Below are 23,229 nucleotides of genomic sequence, written 5' to 3'. Positions count from 1 at the left end.
CGTACCAACATCAGAATTATAGGGGTACCAGAAGGAGAGAGAGGGCAAGATATTGAAAACCTTTTTGAAGAAATAATGACAGAAAACTTCCCCTACCTGGTGAAAGAAATGGACTTACAAGTCCAGGAAGCGCAGAGAACCCCAAACAAAAGGAATCCAAAGAGGACCACACCAAGACACATCATAATTAAAATGCCAAGAGCAAAAGATAAAGAGAGAATCTTAAAAGCAGCAAGAGAAAGACAGTCAGTTACCTACAAGGGAGTACCCATATGACTGTCAGCTGATTTCTCAACAGAAACCATGCAGGCCAGAAGAGAGTGGCAAGAAATATTCAAAGTGATGAATAGCAAGAACCTGCAACCAAGATTACTTTATCCAGCAACGCTATCATTCAGAATAGAAGGTCAGATAAAGAGCTTCACGGATAAGAAAAAGCTAAAGGAGTTCATCACCACCAAACCAGCATTATATGAAATGCTGAAAGGTATTCTTTAAGAAGAGGAAGAAGAAAAAGGAACTCTTACCATTTGCCACAGCATGGATGGAACTGGAGAGCGGATAAATACCACAGGATCTCACTTATTTGTGGAATATAATGAACAACATAAACTGATGAACAAGGGCTGATCCAGAGACAAAGAGGCATTGATTGGACTGTCGGGCCTTGGAGGGAAGGTAGGGGAGGGGAGGGGTAAGGGGGAAAGATCAACCAAAGGACTTATATGCAAGCATATAGGCCTAACCAATGGACACGGACAATGGGGGGGTGAGGGCATAAGCGGGGGGGGGGGGGGGGGGGTAGAGGGTAACGTGGGGACAAGGACACATATGTAATATCTTAATCAATAAAAAATATATTAAAAAAATAATAAAAAAAGAGTGAGGAAGGTCAAGAAACTGGGGGGGAAAAAGGATTAATGGGCAAAGTTATGCCAAAATTATTTGAAGACACAACCTTTGGCTTATTTATGCCATTCCCATGTTCCCAACTCCCTCAAAGTGATGGTAATGCTTTCCTTCTTGACTATGTGGTGAAGTTGAGAGTTCTTCCTGCCAACTCCTCACTTGGCAGAAAAAGGATGGAGAAAAGACAAAGAAGAAACTTCTCAGAGAAGGGATGTCCTCAGAAAAATTCAAAGGAAAGGCCAGTTCCCAGTGGTGCAAGGGAAGATACTCCATCTAATTACTTCTTGAGGTAGGTGAAGGTATTAAGGACCCAGAGGCTTGCTCTGGATGCTTTTCACAATTTGAATGAAAAGAGGGTGATGTCAAAACAGGGGTTTAAAATCCCCTTGTACCAGAAGCAAAAACTTCCCTTACTCACCAATCAAAAGGGATGATTCAACAAAGCTCTCCTATTCCAAAAGTCAGTTCATTCATTCATTCATTTATTCACAGAATACTTATCGAGGCCCTGCTCTATGAAGGGCACCATGTTAGAGCTAAAACAAATGTGGTCCTCAACCCTGGGAGCTGGCAGTCCTACAGGGAAGTTAGACCTGAGCACACAACCACACAATAAAATGTGAAAGGAGAAATACATCTTGCAATGAGAGCTTATAAAAAGGGACTGTGACTGAGTCAGGGAGAGGGAGAGGATTCCCTAATGAGTGAATGGAGAGTTGAGATTGAGGAGGAGTTACCTAGGTAAATGGCGGTAGAGAGAGAATTCCAGGTAAAGAAAACCACACATGCAAATCCCTGTGTCAGGAGGGAGCAGGGCAAGAATGTTGGTGTAGCTGAGGGCAGAGAGAGGAGGAAGAGATATGAGACAGGGCTGGAGACACATGTAGAACCCTGACTATTCAGTACATGGAGTATATGAAAGATTGAGGTCTTCACCTTAAAACCAATAGGGAGCCACTGAAGCATTTTCAACTGGAAGAGGAAGTGGCATAATCAGAACTGTGGCTCAAAAGCACCATTCTGGTTTGTACATTCAAATGAGCCTAGAATGAAAGAAGACAGCCAGTAAGGAGTCTATAGCCAGCTCCAGCTCCAGCAAGATTACGGTGGTTTGGAACAGGGTATTTGGATGATGATGGAGCCAAGTAGACTGACTCAGATTATTTGGGAAGTAATTCAACAGATCTAGGTGAGGAGCTGATTAAGGGAGATGAGGAAGGTGGAGGTAACAAGGATAATTTGAAGTTTTCTGGTCAAGGTGGGCAAATAATATCTCCTAGCAAGCAGAAGAATTAAATTATTCTGTCACAGATAACATGACTTCTTTTAGGGAGAAAGCACCACTGTTGCTGGAGAAAAAAACAAAGGCATAGAGGGATGTTCTAGAGACCTATAAGACCACACCTTCTCAAGGTTAGCCAGAAGATCCATAAACCGATGCACTGCCTCTCTCCTCCCCTGTATCAGTGATGCACATCAGGATGCTTGGCTTGGGGAAGGGGGGGTTCTGAAGACCATCTCTACCAAGAGTGACAGTTTGCCCTTCAAATTTCATGGCCATGAACTAGATTCATGGCTTTAAGCTTCTCAGAACCTAACTTTCTACAGCATATACATGGTCAGTTTGGTTTACAAACCAATATGCACCTCCCTCCACTTTGTTCCATCCCAAATTACCAAATTGTTATTTCTCTTTTTGGTGTGTTTATCTGTTGGGTTCTTGCAAAGGCAGTAGCTTACCTTTGATGAGAAAAAAAAGTGTATTCCAGAAAAAGAAAGATTTGAAAAAATCACTGAAATATACAATCTCTAAGACAGGACTCAGATCTCTGAATAGAATAAAAATTCTATTTTCTGTGTCCTAAATGAAAAGGAGAGTAAATTTCTGGAAGGAAATTCTCAGATGCTGGCTTTCCACTACAGGGACTGAAAAAGATCACCTCCAAGTTCAAAGCAGCTACTATAGCACCACTCCCTTCAGGGAAAGACTCCCTACTGTCTCTGCTTTCCATGATTTTCCAGATGCCACCACACTTAACCCTTCTGGTCGCCTCCATGCCTTCAAAAGGCCCACGTGAGGCAAAGGAGAAATAAAGATGAACTAGAGCCTTCCTCTGCCCCTCCCTCCTGTGGACCACTGTCCTCTCTCCCCAGACTCTCCAGTTGTTAGGAGAAAAGTTTCATTACTGAGAGCAGCCAGGAGCCCAGAGTCGCTTTTGATTGATGCTGTCAGTCAGATGAAGAGCTCTTGTGGCAGAAACTGTCTTTTCTTCATTAAGTTTGAAAACATGCCCAGGGGATAGTCTGTGACTGGCTTATCAATAAATGGAAATAAACTGATAGGCCCAAATTCATACCAGGCTTTGATTGAGAAAGGACAGATACCTTGTCAGTATCCGTTCCAATTAAGAATTCTTAAAATCCCCTATTTTCACTCAGACATCGGTTTTGGTGTGAGGCTCTCCCCAAGACGGGTCATCACTGTGACAGCTTCCAATCTATGGGATGGAACTGTCTGCCATTAAACACAGAGGTCTCCCATCTCGGATTCTTTCCAAGACCCTCAGTGGAACTGGATCAGAGCTCTGAGTATGTCCCTGATGACTCAGTCCTGAGGGATCTCCTTCAACACAGCCCGCAGGGACTTCAGGAAGGCTGAAGCTAGTAGGGATTGGGTTTACCAATATTTCCAAATGTCTGTGCAAGACTGTAGGACAAGAGGCAGGCCTTGCTAAGGGGCTAGCACACAAGGAAGAGAGAAAGGCAGTATAAAAAGAAGTGAAGGGGAGGAAAGAAAACCACTCATAAAAGCCAAGCAGGATGTCCTTTAGCCTTCTTTAGAAAACAAAATAAAAAAGAGCTCTACTTTCTGACATCAAAATCCAGAAAATGAGACCATAAATAAAAACAAGTTTAAAAAGAACAAGCATCAAAATTGCCATCAAACCAACAGGCATTAGCTTAAGAGCTCTAACCCACGGTTTTGAACAATTAACTTTTAAAGTGATTGTTCACCAATCCACCTCGATTCCATTTCGTGGGGTAATGTCAATATTGGCAGACACTTACTAAAATTCCAGCTGTGAGGAGATAATACCATCAATGCTAGGTGCCTGGGCCATGGGGTAGGAGGCTGTTCTCACATGGTTTGGCTCATGATTTTCATTTTCTTACAATTCTTTCCTTCTCATACCCAGCCATTGCTTTTTTTAAATTTTTTTATTTTTTTTTGCCAAGTGGCATTACTAGTCAGTGAATTTCAGCTTCTTGGGGGAGTTTTACAATGAGGTTCAAAAGACTGGCCATGTTATGTCCCTGAACACGCTACTCCTGTTCTCCCGATGTCCTTTCATCTCGAAATTTTGGGCTGCTACTGCTGCTCATTCAAACAATAACAATTTATGTCAGAGTTTTGTAAATGTCCTTTTCATCATTCTATTCTACAGATATTAAGAGCCAACATTTATTCATTCATTCATCTCACACAAGTTGATCACAAACCATGAGCCACAGTCTCCCTCTCCCCATGTGGAAATGAAAGAGGGAAAATAATTTCAAAACAACATTAATGGGGCACCATGGAACATGGAGAGCATCCTACTAAGACCAGGAAGTCAGGGAAAGCCTCCCATGTGAGGTAAACCTTGAGAAGTATCTGAAAAGAGAAACAGAAGGAGGGAAAAGTATGTAAAGCAGAAAAAAGAACTTCCAGGCAGTAGGAGAACCATGTGCAGAGGCCCACAAGGGAAAGAAGCAGAACATGATGCATTGAAGGAACCATCACAGTAATAAATTATGTTAATGGAGCACTTACTCTATGCCAGACCCTGTGGTGAGCACTTCACAGATATTAGTTCATTTAATGTTCACAACAACTCTGGCAGGCATATAGTAGTATTACTCTTATTTTCAGATACTGTATTAAAGAAGTTAATTTTCCACAATCTGGCAGCCATTAAATAGGATTTGAGCTGCTTCTCTGACTCCAGAACCCACACACTACTACTATGGCAGGCGACACAACTTAGTAAGAGTCCAGAGTATGATGGGAGAGGTGAGTGGTATTAAAAATGAGGGTTCACAGGTATATAGGAGCCTTACATGTTTTCTAAGGAGTTTGGATATTATTCAGTAATCATTCAGAAACCATGATGGATTTAGGCATAAATGTGAGATGATTCAATCAGGAAAGATCACTCTGGTGGCAAAGCAAAGAATCATAATAGTGAAAAAGAATGAGAAAAATAATCTCTCCAACATTCTGTCCAAATGAACATTTTCTAGTTTATCTCCATAAGCTCCTCACCCCTATTTTTTAAAAAATAAAATTAAAATAGAGAAAAGGCACAAGATTTTTTAATTATAAAGAATACTATAGGCTTTGCTTTCAGCCAAGATTGTATAAAAAGAGATTGGACTTAGCCTCCTGCCTGAAACAACAAAAAAAGCAGATAAAATATATAAAACCTTGTTTTCAAAACATTGGGTTTCAGAAATGAAGGTCAAGGATTCCTGAGAGATGGAAAACAAAGGAGAGGGTTTCCAGGTCATGATGCAAGGAGGGGGGCCCCATGGAACCCAGCGTTCTCCTGGGTTGAAGACATGGAGCTGGGAGTCCTGGAGACAGTTTGAGTTTTCAGGATAGAGTAGTAACAAACAGAGAGATGGAAAGAGAGAGAAAGACAACTCTGGGGACCTAAAGAAGGTCCCCCTCTAGAGTTTAGTTGAGTACCAATCAACTCAAATGTGTGAGAAAACTATTCAAGATCAGGGAAAATATCATTTGAAAGGGTTAGAGATCAAAAGAAAGAGCACCTATTCCTCCAGCCAGAGTGCAAAACCTCACCATTATACAACGAAGGGTTTGCCTCAGTTGTGTGGAAAATTAACCCTAGACTACACTACTCTGCTCCTGCCTAACAAAGCATAGAAACAAGACATGAAAGGCTCAAACTATTTCCAAGTAACTTAATAACATCCCAGAAAAAAATCTCAAAAATATTTATAAGAATTCTAAACTAATGTAATACCTAACAAGATAGAATTCTCAATATCTAGTATACAATTTAAAAAGACCAGAATGCAAAGCAGCAGAAATATGTGATCATAATTATTAGAAAAAAATCAATAAATTGAAATGGACTCAGAATTAATATAGATAATAGAATGAGTAGACAAGAACATTAAGAGAATGATTAAAACTGTATTCCTTATATTCAAAAACATAAAGAAATACTTTAACGTTGAGACATGAAGGATATTTTGTAAAGGCCCAAATCTAACTTCTAAAGATAAAAACCACAATATCTGAGATGAAACATACACTAGATTAGATTAAGGATAGATTAGACATTGCAAAAGAGTACGTTGGTAAATTTGAAGACATAGCAATAGAAAATTCTCAAAATGAAAAGAAAACAATCTGTGAGCTGTTAATGCAACTAGGCAGAGTCTAATATCCATGTTATTTAGTCTCTGAAAGGGAGAAGGTTATAAAATAATAGTTGAAAGAATATTGGCTGAAAATTTTCCAAATTTGGTGAAAAGTATAAACCCACAGATCCAAGAAGCTCAACAAATTCGAAGTACAAGAAACATGAAGAAAACTACACTAAGGCACTTCATAATCAAATTTCTTAAAACCCAATGATAAATAGGAAATTTTAAAATCATCTAGAGAACAAAAAGATACATTACATCCAGAGGAACAAAGATAAGAACAGAGGCAGATTTTTATTTGGAAATTATGCAAGCTAAGTGCAATGGAATGACATCTCCACATACTGAATGGGGAGAAATTGTCAACATAAAATCCTTTACCTTGTGAAAAAGAAAGGCAAAATAAAGATTTTTCAGACATTCAAAAGCTAAAAGAATTCATTATCAATAAATCTGCATTACAAGACATGTTAAAGGCAGTACTTAAAGCAAAAGGAAAATAATAGCAGATGTAAATCTGAATCTACACAAAGAAATGAAGAGTACTGGAAATAATAACTAAATGGGTAAATATAAACTTTTTAAATTATTATTTAAATTAATAAGTTATTATTTAAATTAAGTGTGGCTGTAGCCATGTTTCGCCTCCACTTTTCTTATATCTGACTCCCAAGAGGAACAGTTTACTGGAATTTTTTCCCCCCATTTTATTTTATTTTATTATTGCTTAAAGTATTACAAAGGGTATTACATATGTGTCCATTCCCCCCCCCCCCGCCCTAGACAGTCCCCTAGCCTCCCCTATCCCCCAGTGTCTTATGTCCATTGGTTATGCTTATATGCATGCATACAAGTCCTTTAGTTGATCTCTTACCCCCCTACCTCCTGCCCCCCAACCCTCCCCGGCCTTCCCGCTGCAGTTTGACAATCTGTTTGAGGCAGCTCTGCCTCTGTATCTATTATTGTTCAAAAGTTTATAATGGTCTCTATTATCCATGAATGAGTGAGATCATGTGGAATTTTATAACAGTAGGGCTACCCACAATGGGACCATGAAAATGTCATCATTATACCAAATATTCTTCTAGCTTATCTTTTTTCTCCTTGATCAAATATTATAATTTGTTATACTATTAAGTAAATTACATTTACATTTTATAACTTAAAGCTAATCACATTGTACTTGACAATTCTATCATAATTCTTACAGTTTCAAATTTTCTTCCTTTGGGAAGGTAGTACATCACCTTAAGGGAATAAAATCTCTCAAAAAGGTTTCTGTGGGAGGGATCTCTATTGTTTTACTGATATAAAGAAGTCCAGAAATCCTTTTAAAAATGACAGAAAATCTTTAAATGGGCCTAACTCTGGCATTGTTGTGTTGTTTTAATGCCAAGTCCCTAAGGGCAATAATATCTTGATTTTAATAAGTCTGGACAAAGTTTAGAGGCTGCTGTTATCCCCCAAAAGATGACAATGCGGGGGTTACACCTTTGATCCAGATTCAACCCCTGATTTCATCCTGCCCAGGTGAAACAATGACTTGCCCTTGGAGGTACCACTAGGATATTCAGCAGCAATGCCGCCGGGTGAGGCCTGGACAACTCTAACAGGAATTCTGTGGGATTTCTCATGGCCTATAGTGGCCCAGAACAATGGTGTTTACTGTTGACCGAAGCATATTCCTGTTGACAGAATTGGCTAGAGGGTTGTGTCAGGTGCTAGGTTATTGGGTGTAGAGTACTGTATATTCTTCCATTGTTGGATGTAATATTCTATAAAGCTCAATATGTCAAGTTAGTTGACAGTGCTGGTTAGAGCTTCTATATTTTTATTTTTCTCTATATATGTTCTATCTGTTATTAAGAGGAGGTATTGAATTCTCTATAATTTTCATGTGTTTTCTCATTGCAGTTCTACCAGATTTTACTTCCTGTTTGGAAACTGTTATTAGGTACATGAATGTTTAAGACTCCTTTATCATTTTTAAATGACCATCCGTACCCTTGGTAATATTCTTTTCCCTGAAAGCTACTTAATCTGGTATTGATATAGCCACTCCAGCTTTCTTTAAGTTAGTGTGAGTTTGAAATATCTTTTCCATCAATTTACTTACAACACATTTATGTATTGATATTTAAAATAGGTTTCTTATAAAAAGCACATAGTGAGTCTTGCTTTTATATTCAATCTGCACATCTCTGTCTTTTAATTAAAACGTTAGAACATTTTGACCATTTACATCTAATGTGATTTTTTATATGCTTGGGTATAAATCTATCATCCTGCAATTTGTTTCATCTTTGAATTATTTGCTCCTGTTACCTTTTTCCTCTCTTTCTCCCTTATTTGTATTAAATAATTTTATGATTTCATTTTATCTCTATGGTTATTATGTATAATTATTTATTTCTTAATGGATGCTCAGTCTTGATTAATTTAATAACCATTTTAATTAATTTGATTATTCAAATTAAAAAACACAGATTCAGTCATGCTGATAAAAAGATAATGTTAAACTGGGAATGTGTCTATATATTTCTAGAATTGAATTCAGATCTATACATTATTGAAAATATCTCATCCATATGTCTATTGACATAAAGACTTAAACACTATTAAATTCTACTTAAAAGCCACATTGCCTCAGGCAAAGAGCAGTCAGTGAGTCTGAGATGGTGATCAAGGTATGAGTGTGGAGGATGCAATCATCAGTTAATAAGTGAGAGACCTATTATATGTCCAGTGCTCAGTATTATATACAGTTTATCCTTGAACAAAGTGGGAGTTAATGGTACCGACCTCTCCACATAGAGTCTAAATCTACATATAACTTCAATTCCCCAAAAACTTAACTACTAATAGCCTACTGTTGACCAGAACCCTTACCAATAACATAAACAGATTAACACATATTTTGTATTATATGTGTTACATACTGTATTCTTACAATAAAGTAAGTTAGATAAAAATGTTATTAAGAATATAATAAGAAAGCAAAAATACATTTACATTATGTATTGAAAAATATCCTCATATAAATTGACCCACACCCATGTTATTATTCAAGGGCCAAATGTACATCACTTATGGAATCCTCACTACAGCTCTACGTGGTAATTGTTATCTGATTTTACAAGATGCATACAGTAAGATCTAGATGACAATGTATTGCGTAAGTTTACAGAGTAACACAATAACAAACAGGGGAGAAGAGACGAGAATCCAGATCTGTTGCACCTAAAGCCCGTGTAGCACAGATGACCTCTGGATCCAGGACAATTGTCAGAAATGATGTCCCTAGCATATAACATAGTATCTACCTATAAATAAATCAGTGCTCAAAAAGCATTTGTTGAATGAATGAATGAATGAATGAATGAATGAATGAGAAAATGAAAAAGAGAAAATGAATTCAAATACAGCCCACCTCATGAGGGTGTCTGTTGATCCTAAGGTGCAGTCATAGAGCTATCTCCTTTTATAAAATGCTGCCCCACCTCCCAAACCCACCCTTGGCATAGCACACAACAGTTTTTTGGGGGCCTCTCAATCCCTTTCTTCTCCCCAAAGAAAATTTTTGCATTTCCAATCTACTGAGGAGTCAATAAGGAGCTTTTTCTCCATATTTGGAATGGATTCTACTAATGATGACATAGTTGGAAAAAAAACAGCAACTTTTCAAAAGTTAGGAACTAACTCTAGATATAAGCAAATTAAGAGCATCTATAGACATATGCTGAGCCTGGTCTTATACCAACTGGAAAAGAAAAATTGCAGACAGTACCTAGTTTTAATTCAGAAATAAACTCAGTAGGACTTCTTGATGGAGAGGTAGAATTACTTAAGCAGGATGAAAGTTTGGCCCTGAAACCAGTTTAGGATTTTTAAAAGATGACGTGAATTTGCATGTGAACCAAGAGTCACTAAGGCATTCCTCAATGTTGCTGCATAGCCTATCACAAGATCCATTACAGGGCACAGGATTTAAAGGTGAGATTTAAGCTTAATCCTAGCCTGGCAGAGTATTTCAGGCCTCTAAAATCAAGTGTGAGCACAGGTCAGAGGTCAGGCATTGAGTAGGAAGTCAGGCTGTTGGGGCTACCCTCTGTCTCCTTTTTAGGCTCATGCCTCTATTCTCTTAGACATGGACAGTAATACATGTTCGCAGAGAATCTAGGCCACGACGTTAGTTGCTAGAGCTGTTGCAAACTAGGAGCTCAGTTCATAAAGATGACCCACCTGTCCAACAGGTGTTCCCCTTTGCCCCTGATTATAGCACGAAGGCTCAGAGTTTATTATTTTTAACAAAATAGTAATCATTTCTTACATTTGGGTTATGCTTTACAACTTACAAAAGCACTTTCATTTTCATTATCGCATGGACAAGGCCAAACAGGTCTGACAGCAGGGCAAATAAATAAAAGTGAGAACTGTTTTTTTAAAAAGCCACTCTGAGTAAAACACTGAAAATCCAAGAAGAAACGAAAATTGAAAATTAGAAACATAAACCTATAACCATGACCAAAAAGGAGAGAAACACGTGGATCAAGAACCTACAGAGCAAAGCAGCATACAAATTGGAGCAATCAATATGAATCACAAGAAAACCAGAGCTACAGATCAAAATCTAAACCACACCAGCCAATTCTGAAGTAACCCCTTATGTCTCTGAATATAGGAACAATGCAACTTCTCCAAGATAAATCATTGACACTCATTACCTACAAAGATTTGGTGAGCAGAGAGCCTGTTTTATTCAGGTAGCAAGGCATTATAAAAAGAAATCTTAACTCAGGAAAAATGTTCATTCCTGCACTGTTTTTCTAATTTCTTCTAATTCTGGTCCAAGTTCAAAATGAACTGTCTCTACCTCAGCACACCCATTCCATCCCTATAAAGCACTATGTAATGGTACATGACTGCTATTTTATTAAATATAATAATCTTTTGTTAATAAAACATAAACATAATAATATAAAATACATACATTATACATATATATTAACCTTGTTTATATCTCTGAGCCTGCTTCCTGGAATCAAGGGAAGACAGGAGGACCTTGTTGGACTAGGTCATCTTTATAGACTGGTTTACACAGCACAACAAAAAAAAAACAAATTAATAGCACACATTAGTTTACTTGCTTGTAATAATTATAAAGGGAGAATGAACTTCCCTACTCAACCTCTGGTGGGGTCTCTGAGTACCACCAACTCACAATACGTTCATGCTAGGGCCCTCTGGCTCTTAATAATTCAAACACAAAAGTCAAATTTAATTTATTCAGATTAAAATGAGAGACAGCTCAGGTTGGAAATTTACCAAAAATCAACTTATTTGACTATTACATAGGGTAATATTATTCAGACTACATTCAATAAATGTAAACAGGTTTTAAGACGTAGTTAGTTGGTCCTTTAGCAATCTCTCTCACAAAATGATAAGGATATCAGTATTTGTCCATGGGACATTCTAATATTTTCAAGAGTGACTGAACCCTCTGAACCTGGGTAAACATTTTCTTGCTAGTTTGTTTGTATGGTGTGTAGCTTTGAAGTCTGGAAATCTACATGTAAATTTAAAGGGTAAGGCAAAAATTAAGTTTATAGTTGTATATGCAAAACAGAGTTTATTCTTATGTTATTGCTTATTATTGTATTACTAGAGGCCTGGTGCACAAATTCGTGCATAGGTGGGGTCTCTCAGCCTAGCTGGTGATCAGGGCCAAGGGGCTGATCAGGGCAGGCAGGCCAGGGAGAGAGACCGCAGGAGGTTGGCCGGCTGGGGGAGGTTGGTTGTGGGAGCGCACTGACCACCAGGGGGCAGTTCCTGAATTGCACATCTGCTCCCTAGTGGTCGGTGCGCATCATAGCTGTCATCCGGTCATAACGGTCGCTTAGGCTTTTATATATATTGATTTTCCCTATAAAACCTACTTTTGCCCCACCATGTATATTTAACTGCTGGGAGACTCAGTTTCCTCATTTGTAAAAAGCTCACCTCACAGAACTATTATGAGAATTAAAGGAGAAAATGTATGTAAAACACCCATGTTAGTGCCTGGCACATGGTGGGCAGACATTTGATCAAACATAATTCCAGGTGTATCTATGAGAGTGTTTCTGGATGAGATGAGCATCTAAATAGGTAGGCTGAATAAAATAGACTGCCCTCCCTAATGTGGGTGTACCTCTTCAAACCAAGTGACCTAAATAGAACAGAAAGTTTAGTAAGAGAGAACTCCTCATGCCTGGCTGCTTAAGCTAAGACATTGGTCCTCTCCTTCAGGCTCCAACTGAAAAATCGGCTCTTGGGACTATTGGCATTCAAACTGAAACTTATACCACTGAGTTTCGTGGTTCTCAGTCCTTCTGACTCACAGCAGAACTACACCATTGTTGGGGGCAGAAATAGAATAGTGGGGATTAGCTATAATTAAAAGAAATATTAACCATGCTCTGTTAACCATGATTGTTCTATTCTGATTAGAGAAAGCACATTCCAACCTGGCTGAGAGTTGTACACCACAGGACATGGGAGTTAACCTTGGAACACAGTCCATTCACCTTTTCTGAGAACTGCCTATTATCATAGAAAGATTAACATTCTTGTTGCTGAAACAATCTAGTCCCAGAGGCACCCACCCTTTGCAATACCCAGCCTCCACTGCCTATAACCTGGTCCTGGAGGTGCCTGCCCTTTGTGACCCTCTCCTGTAATCGCTGGTCATTATAGCCCACATTGCCTATAACCTGGAACCAATATACCTTGCCTACTTATTCATGCTTGCAATTCCTACTCTCCCATATAATCTTTGTCCTTCTACCCAATATAAGCAACTGCTTATAGGGAGGGGTAGAGCAGATTTTCGTGGATGACCTGCTGCTCTCCTATACTGCTGGCATTACTGGAATAAACACTCATATATGATTCAACTCTGTTTCTGCTTAATTGGCTCAAATAGTGACAGGCAGCCCAGACCCATTGGTTGTCTGGTTTCACCATTAGCTCTCCTGGGTTTTCAGCTTTCCAACTATTGATCTTGGTACTTCTCAGCCTCCATAATCACATGAGCCAATATTTTATACTATATAAAGGATATGTATTTTATATACAGGGTGCCCCCCAAAAATGTATACACACTTTAACAGCTGATAGCTCAATTTTGAAAATAAGATGTATTTTAATAAACACTGCTTTTATAATTATTTGAAGTGTGTGTATACCTTTTTGAAACACCCTATATTTAATATTTATTTATATAGTTCATTATACATTTGATTTTAGTATAATTGAGTTATTATATACTACATATATTCTTGATATTAATGAGTATTCATAAATATTTATAGATATAGTTTTATTTTATTGCACTTAATATATTGTGTTAATTTATTTATTTTGTTATATGTTAATTTTAAATTTTTTATTTATACTATATTTATTTAAAAATAAATTTCTTCACTTATATTTGGTATGCAGGGGTGGGCAAGAGTAGGTTTAAAGTATCCACTTTCATTGGTCTTTGGTTAAATTACCAGCCATCATTACCTAAAAGATAAATAAGTAAAGATATGAAATAACAATAATGATACAACAAATAATGCAATAATTAATAAATGAATAATAATGCAAGAATAAACTTTGTTTCATGTACTCACCACTGTAAACCTACTTTTGGCCCCCGCCTCTATATACTAGTACATCTCCTGTTGGTTCTGTGTCTCTGGAGAACCCCGACTAACGAGTCATCTACAGCCACCCGACATCTAGACAAGAGGAATCCTCACCCTTGGCCTCATACTTGAGAGAAGCCTGCATATCACAAACAAACAGAATAAAAATACATTTGTTAAAGAACATAATGGCCCCTCTATTGTTCATCACCCAGCATCCACTGTTGCCATAACACTACCAGGAGCCCTAAACATCCACTCTCATAATCAACGCTGTTGAGGCCCCAGGAAAGTCTCCACATTTCTCCCTACACGCTCAAAACAAAAAGCAGCTGTGTTTGAATGCCATGAGCATTTGTGGGCAGTGCCGCTGCTGACATTGATATTGACACTACTTGAGAATGTGAAAAAAATTGAGCATTAGAATTGCTTGGCTAAAAGAATAGACATATGAGTTATCTTGTCAAATCTTCCCTCCTCATAGATAGCTTGCATTCAATAGATTCTTGCATAACTTTGGTTTCCCAGCAGTGCTGAGCATTCTTTTCATGCTTTTCTTTGTGTCCCAATTCATGACTTCAGAGGGACTCATGAATAAACATGGTATTCACAGCAGTGGCACTGGGGTGACCAGGGAACATTTTGCAATATTCAACCATTCATATTACCCTAAAATTTATGAATTTATATAAATCTAGGTGTAACATTAATGCACTGAATCTTTAACTTAGCAAGTGGATAGACATTAAATGCTAAAGTTAAAAATAATTCCATTTTCTTAAAAATAAGATTTAATTACATTTCAAACATTAAATTAAAATGTCAGTGTGATTTACACAACTTCAATTTTAAAATTTGATGCCATTAATTAGTTTATATTTTGAATTTTATTGTAATACATACTTTTAAATATTTTAGAAAAAAAGTAACTTTTGGAAGCATACATAAGAATAGTTTCACTTTTTGTTTTATGTTCAATGTGCTGTACATTTTTAGAAAAATATTTTACACTTTTATTATGATTATAGTTTTTATTTCTTATACCACTACTGTCAATAGAAAACTAAATGTGTGAAAATCCCGATATTACCTCATAAGTTATTTTTGTTAAAATTAAAGAAAATAAAACATATATATATATATATATCTCCTTATTTTATTACTTAGCCAAACATCATCAACCATAAAAATGACTCAGATATGCAAGGTAACAATTAAATTCTGTCATCTTTGATTTTCTGCCAACCTTCAGTCACATAATAAGAATAGCTTTAAACACATTTGTCAATTTTGCCACTAGGAAGGTATAATTGTCACGATATAGGGTAGACGTATTTTATGTACTAGTCTAATAGCTTGATTTACAACTATAAAATACTTAGACATATGTTATACAGGTCTCCATTTGCACTCTTGCCTTAGAACCCAGAAATACGAAGGGGATGGCCATGTCCCCAATTCATTCAGGGAGCTAGGTAAGTAACCTTCAAGGGCAAGGTATAACTATGCACATTACATATGCCACGCAGACTTTTTGTTTTAAGTTCAAGAAGAAACATTAAAGTTGGAGGCCATGAAAGTATGGGAAAAATTCAGCCAATAGCTGGTGACTGAGACATCACACATATGAATACAAGAGAGGGAGGCTGCTTAGGTATTCACCTTGGATGGTCAGCATCTTCTAGACTCCTCAGGCTGCCTCTGTGTGATGCAACACAAGGGTTATTTATTTTTTTAATTGAAAGTTTATACTTTTATACCACCTTCACTCATTTCTCCAACGCCCACCCCATGCTTCTGGCAACCACCATTCTCTGTATCTGAGTTTAGTTTTATTTGTTTAGCTTCCACATTTAAGTAAAATTATATGGTATCTGTCTTTCTCTGTTTTACTTATATCACTTAGCATAATGTCCTCAAGAGCCATCATGATTCTCTTCTTTTTTATGGCTGAATAATATTCCATTGTATGGAGATCTATCTATCTACTGTAGATTTATATTTGTCAAACTTTCTTCATTCATTCATTCATTGATGGACAGTTGGGTAATTTCTATGTCTTTCTTCAGATAAATACCCAGAATTGAAATTGTTGGATCATGTGACAGCTTTACTTTTAATGTTTGGAGGAAACTCCATGCTATTTCCCATAGTGGCTGTATCAATTCACATTCCTATCAATGGTGCATCAGAGTTCCCTTTTCTCCACATCCTTACCAATACTTGCTATTTTTTGTCTTTTTTTATAACAGCTACTTTCACTGGTGTGAGCTAATATCTCATTATGGTTTTAAATTGCATTTCTCTGATAATTAGTGATATTGAACACCTTTTCAATACCTATTGGCCATCTGTACATCTGTATGTCTTTGGAAAAATGTCTATGCCATTTTTTAATTAGATTGTTAGGGGTTTTGTTTGTTTGCTTGCTTTTTGGTATTGAGTTTCATGAGCTCTTTATATATTTTGGATATTAACCTCTTATCAAATATTTGATTTGTAAATATTTTCTCCCATTATGTAGACTGCTTTTTTATTTTGTTGATGGTTTCTTTTGCTGTGCAAAAACTTTTTAGTTTGATGTAGTCCCACTTGCTTATTTTGCTTATGTTGCCTTTGTTTTGGTATCAAATCCAAAAAACCATCACCAAGATCAATGTCAAGAAGCTAACTGCTTGTGTTTTTCTTCTAGGACTTTTATGTTTTTAGGTGTTATGTACAAGTCTTGAATATACTTTGAGTTAATTTTTGTGTATGAGTAAGATAGTAGTCCAGTTTTATTCTTTTCCCTTGGCCGTCCATTTTTCCCAAGATCATTGATTGAAAAGGCTGTTCCCATGGTACATTCTTGGTTCCTCTGTCATAAATTAATCGACTATATATATGTTACTTTATTTTATTTCTGGGCTTTATATTCGGTTCCATTGATCTATATGTCTATTTTTATGCCAATCCCATACTGTTTTATTACTACAGCTTTGTAATATAGCTTGAAATCAGGTTGCATGAAGCTTCTAGCTTTGTTCTTTCTCAAGACTGCTTTGGCTACTTGGTGTCTTTTGTAGAGAAGTCATGGTCTTGACAAAATAATTTTCTCTTCTGTTTATCCAAGTGATTTGGATGTCCCTGACACATCTAGAATAAATATAACACAGCATCTGATAGAGCTCTGCACTCCTAACACCTCAGAGGAAAAGATAGGGGAACCTCTCTCCAATTTTGCTTCTGGTAGGAATCAGCCCCCTCTAGCTAGAATCCGCCCCTATCAAAGCAAGGCCTTTGAGAATTGGAGTCTCATCTCAGCAGCAGCTTCAACAACTTGGCCACTGAACTTTTGACTACTTGGGTTTGTCACTAAATTTAAGATCTTGAAAAAGATCCTTGGATTCTTTACTCCTCCATTTTCCCATCTTTATTATGTAAATAGACCATCTGTTTTCTTTAATGATTCACAGAAAAAGGCTTGTGCAAAAGAAACTCTCCTTATTAGATATAGTGTTGTTTGATCTAGTAAGAGACTGCCTCCAATGGTAGAGTAAGACATATGGATGGGTTTCAGAAAAAAAGAAAAGAATAGTTTAATGTTTAAAGGAGATGAAGAAAAAGTCTTCATTGGAACTACTGAAATGATGGAGTAAACTGGCCCCCTGGCCATGAATGGCCCTAGAAGTGGGCCACTTTTTTTCTTAATCCTCACATGAGGATAAATGAGAGGATGAAATTTGTTGTTTTGGGTGTGTGGGTTTTTTTTGGGGGGGGTGGGGGGTACCCATTTATATGCCCTTACTTTTTTCCTGTATGGTACAGGGATGAGCATTCCCAACCACTCTTCCCTATGCACTCTTGGTACCCATATTCTGGAGACCTTTGCTAGGAAAATGGTGTAATTTATACACTAATTCATCGGTGATTACTATGAAGTAAATTTACTTGCCCTTTTAAAGTTACCTTCTGATGGCACAATGACTTAACTCAAAGTAGTGACCAATACCAATGAGGGATGACTTTGGCCATCCCCACCCATACAATGTATAAGATCACTGAAGGATCATCCATTACTGGATATACAGTCTGGAGGGGAAGAGAGCTCCAAAGGTCTGACAGAACTGTATACTTTCAAAGCAGAAGTGTGTGCCTTACTTCAGTTAATTCTCAGAACAATCAAGGTAAGTATGCATTAACATTCCTAGTTGTCAGGTGAAGAGATGGAAGCTTATAGTTTTCCCAAGACATCCGTCAGTACATAGTGAAACCTCGTTGTGGACACAAGCCAGTCACACCCCCAAAGACACTAGCCACTGTGCATAACACTTTTTAAATGAGAAAGTGCCCTGAGAAAGCAGACCCATATATACAAGCGCCCTTTGACAACTTTACCTTAGTAAAATTCTTAAAGACTGCAGAGCTGCTATTGAGGTCTAAGTTCTACATTACCCTTCTGTTCTGCTTTTACCATCTGGATTTATGAACCACAGGCAGAGGAGGAAAGCTAATCCCAATTGTGACTTTTTACACCCAATGCTTCTAATAGTTCACCCTTGCTCAATGGGTCTGTCTTTGTGGGGGAACCATAACAGGAGATGGAGAGGACACGGAAGACAGAAAAAGAGAGGAATTGCAGCTGAGAGCAACAAGACAACAGCAAATGCAATTCTTCACCTCCAAAGCCTTTGGACACTTCCCTCTCTTGGCAAAACAAGACTTACAGCATAGACTTCTCTTCTGGGAGCTTATTCTTGATAATGGCTTCATTGTGCTCTGTGGGGCCTTTAAACTTGGCAATGTCCCGGGTTATGTCCCTCGGTCCTCTTCCTCTCATCTCTGTGTGTGTGAGAGACGGAGATTAGTTTTTATCTTATTTGACAGACAGACAACTGGAGGCTCAGAGTTGTTATGCGCCTTGCCTAAGATCACACAGCTAGTAACTAGAAAAATGAAGATTAAACCCAGATTTCCTGACTGCCAGACCAGGATTCTTTCCAATCACCCCTGCAGCTTCTTAAAAACCATATGGCTCCACATTCCACTCCTATGCATTTACCCAATAGAAAAGAAAATATATATTACCCATACAAAGACTTGTACACAAATGTTAGAGCAGCTTTGTTTCATGGCCAAAACTGGAAATATCTCAAATATCCATCATGAGGTGACCGAATAAACAATTGTATATGCATACGATTACTTCTCAGCTATAAAAAGTGAGAACTATTGAACACACAATAACATGGATGAATCTCAAAATAACCATGCTGAATAGAAATAGTCAGACAAAAAGAGCCCATGATGCATGATTCCACTTATATAAAACTCTAGAAAGTGGAAACTCATCTATAGTGACAGAGAGCAATCAGATCAGTGGTTGCTTGAGGATGGCAGAGGGGACAAAGGGACAGAAACCAAGGATTACAAAGGAACACAGAAAACTTCTGAGGAATGGACATGTTCACTCTCTTCACTGTGGTGATGGTTTCACAGATGTGTGCACTTACCAAAATGTATCACATTTACACTTTAAATATGTAGTTTATTGTATGTCATAGCTTACTGTTATTTTTTTAAAATGATATGGCTTGATTTGGACTTAGAATGTGACAGTTCAACCATCCCTCACCCTACCTAACCCCCAAAGATGCTCTCTTTCCTCAAGCTTTGGTCTATAGCAAGGCCATTGCTGATGGGATGGTGAAAGGGATCTGATCAATACTGATGAACGATTACTATACTCACAATATTGGTCTTTTCCTCCTCTTTATGAATACAAATTTAGGGTGATGGTGGATTCCCTCCAGGCAGAGGATTTTCTCTTTTTTTGCTGCCTGGGGATCACTTAGTAAAACAAACAGAAGCACTTATCATTATTCTTCCTATTAAATAAGCCTAGTAAACATTTGGACTAGCCTTGCAGATTTAAGGCAGATGTTTCCATTGTAGAAGGATGAAAAATGCTAAGAGAAAGGAGAGAACCAAAAAGGAAGCAAGGCGGGGAGGAAACCCTCTGGGGTACCGGAGACAGCAGAGGCAGGACTGAAGCCTTAATGCAAAGGCCCTCCTCCCAAATCAGCAAGCAGATTGCTGGGCTACAGGTCAGCCACTACATCTCTGCATGGTCCTGCTGGTCAGGAGCCCAACCGCCCTGGGATTTGAGATATTCTGGGACTCTTGGACTTGTAGACTTAAGAAGCACCGATGACCCCCTTTGCCTGAGATGGGAAGGGGGACCAACCCTTTTCCCTACAAGTCCTGGAGACCTAGCCATGAAAGTCAACTGAATTACAGATGGGCTGCCCCACATTCTTCACCAGCTCAGGGACAAATACGCAATTTGAGACATGGGGGGGGGGGGGGAAGACACTTGAATTGGGTTGTCAAGAAGTAGGCATGGCCCTAGCCGGTTTGGCTCAGTGGATAAAGTGTCGGCCTGCGGACTGAAGGGTCCCAGGTTGGATTCCAGTCAAGGGCACATACCTCAGTTGCAGGCTCCTCCCTGGCGCAGGCCCTGGTCGGGGCACATGCAGGAGGCAACCAATGGATGTGTTTCTCTCTCGCATCAATGTTTCTCTGTCGCATAGATGTTTCTCTCTGTCTTTACCTCTCTCTCTTCCACTCTCTCTAAAAATCAATGGAAAAATATCCTTGGGTGAGTAATATAGAAAGAGAAGGAGTGGAAGGAGAGAAAGGAGGGGGGGGGAGAGGAGGAGGGGGGGAGGAGGAGGAGGAGGAGGAGGAGGAGGAGGAGGAGGAGGCATGATCTCAAGGTTGGAAGAAAGTTTTCTGCCCTGTATCTGATTGAAGGAAAAACTGGTTTAAAAGTGGTGGATTCCCTCTGAAGAGATGCCAAGACTCTGTCCTGGGACTGTCTCCACTTGAGGAGGGGATGCAGCTCCTGAGACAATAGGAGTCTGTGGCCAGGAGCCATTTCGTGACTGCTAAGGGCTTGCCTGGAAAAGCTCTCTGCCACTGAAGGCCTGACATAGAGGAAGCTTCCTGCCTATCAGCGACACTTCAAACAGCAGGGAAGGGGCTCTGCTAACACAGGCACCATGAACCTGGGGCGGGGGGGGGGGGGGGGGGGGACGGGGGGGGGCAATGTTGCCAGCATCACTGATATCAAAGTAATCTCTTAGGAGAACCAGATTGCTTATTAAAATGTGGACACCTACTAAATCAGCATCTCCACGGACAGAGCATGCACACTTGAACAGGCTCCCCCCATCACTGCTCTCCCAGCTTAGAAGGCTGGGAACCAGAGTCCCTCTCAGGAGCAGTTTGCTACTGACCTTCCTCAGTTCACAGGGAGGTGGGGGAAGTTTCCCACAAAATAATCAAGACCTTTCCTGCAGTGAACATTTCTCATGAAAAGTTTCCCCTGCCTACATATTGCATGTCACAGGGATAAAGGGAGAGAGACCTTCCCTTTCAACTACTTGCTATCCTGTCAAAAGGCACATAGGAAGGCCAGCAGGCAGGAGGCCATGCCGTGCTCTGCTGTGAGGCGAGCACCACACAGGACCTGGTCCTCTCATCTGATGCAATCCAGGTTCATTCTCATAACAGCCCGTGGGCTGAGGTCATTACTCCCGTTTCATGGGAGAGTCTAACACTCCTGCCGCCTGTTCATTCCTCTTGGCCAAGCAAGCCTTGCTTCTCCGCATAGAGACTGCTGCATCACCAAGGCTTGGGACACCAGAATATCTTTAAGGAAGGTGCTAAGCCCAGAGAATTCACTAAGATCCACAGACCATAATCCTGTTCCTTCCCCCAACACCTCCTCCTCAAAAATCATCCCATCTTTCCCGATTCCAAATACCTGGCTTGGCTTCAAACAACCCTGCCGGCAATATTTTGGGCTAAAGGGTTCGCCCCAGCCCAGGACATGCTGCAACCCACACACAACCCAGATCTCTGGGATGAAGAAGAGACCCTGGGAAAGAAGAAAGTCACACCTGTACCTGAGTCATGCCAATATGGAACATGGCAGGACAAACACAGCCTGTCCGGTCATGTCTCCCCAGGCTCTGAGGCTGGAGTTTCCAGAATGTGTGTCATCATGTTTTCAACCAGGTAGGCCTAGTTGTCTTGGCTGCATGTCTCAATGCGAGCCCCACCTCCAGCCCCAGAGGGCGGCCTGCACCTTGCCAGGTAGCACACATCGTCCAAGGCTTTCATATCTCAGAAACAGTTGGGCCTGGGCCCAAGGACCTGGTGACCATAGCTCCAATGTGGCTAAAGAGAAACCTAAACTGGAGGCATGGAGATTCCTCCACTCCTCCTCTCTGCAGTGTCTCCATCTCCAAAATGGGAATCAATTGTCTTCATTTGGGTTCTTCCAAAAGCAGACTCCGAGAGAAGGATTTGGGCTCAGGTACTTTATTTGGGAGGTGACCCCAAGAAATACAAGTAAGGGAGGGAAGGAAATGTGACAAGGATGGGAAACAGCCAGGAAATGAACTAGTTATTGTGGTAGGGAACCTTCTTAGGACCCATGTATAATGTATATCAGAACTGTCCCACTAAAAGATGAAGAGCTGGGGTATGTATCCAGTAACTCTGGCCCCTTATTAGTTGAAGACTGCTCCTGGGAATATTAAACCCTTCTAATTCTGAGCTACCTTACATGTGGGCAGAACAAGCTATCACACAGGAGAAAAACCCATCAGGGAAGGTGAGAAATATGGAAGATTGAGTTGGGAAGCTGTCAGTGGGCCTAGGAATGTCTACTCTACCTCTAGGTGATGTCAGAGTTGGGGTCAGGGAGATGTTTGGGGTACCAATAGTGTCTGCTAACTTATCTTCCCCAGAGGGTGAGTTAAATGAGATAATGTATAAAAACCCTTGCTAATGTGGCACATAAGCACACTGTAGGAAAAGGCATTTTTTATTATTATTATTATTATCATCATTATTATTATGAACTATGTGGGATTCACACTCCTTCATAGTCTCTCCTCACCAGATTGGGAACACAGATGCTTCCCTCCTACTTAGACTGAAACTGAAAATTCTTCGGGACCAATGGCTGATCAGGTCAAGGTACAGGTAAATAAAAGGGTCGCTGGGCATACGGCCCTATGGGACTAGCTCTGAGGATGGTCAGCCCAGTACAGCACACACTTCCCCCAGAGCCTGCTGCCTGGCTGAGAATCCACCCTACCTGCTCTGTGAGATCATCCTAACCTGGACAGGAGGAGCCTTGACTAAA

This window comes from Myotis daubentonii, chromosome 12 (genome assembly GCF_963259705.1).
Source record: "Myotis daubentonii chromosome 12, mMyoDau2.1, whole genome shotgun sequence".
NCBI lineage: Eukaryota > Metazoa > Chordata > Mammalia > Chiroptera > Vespertilionidae > Myotis > Myotis daubentonii.
The sequence above is the reverse complement of the archived record's forward strand: the minus strand, read 5'-3'. Positions refer to the sequence as shown.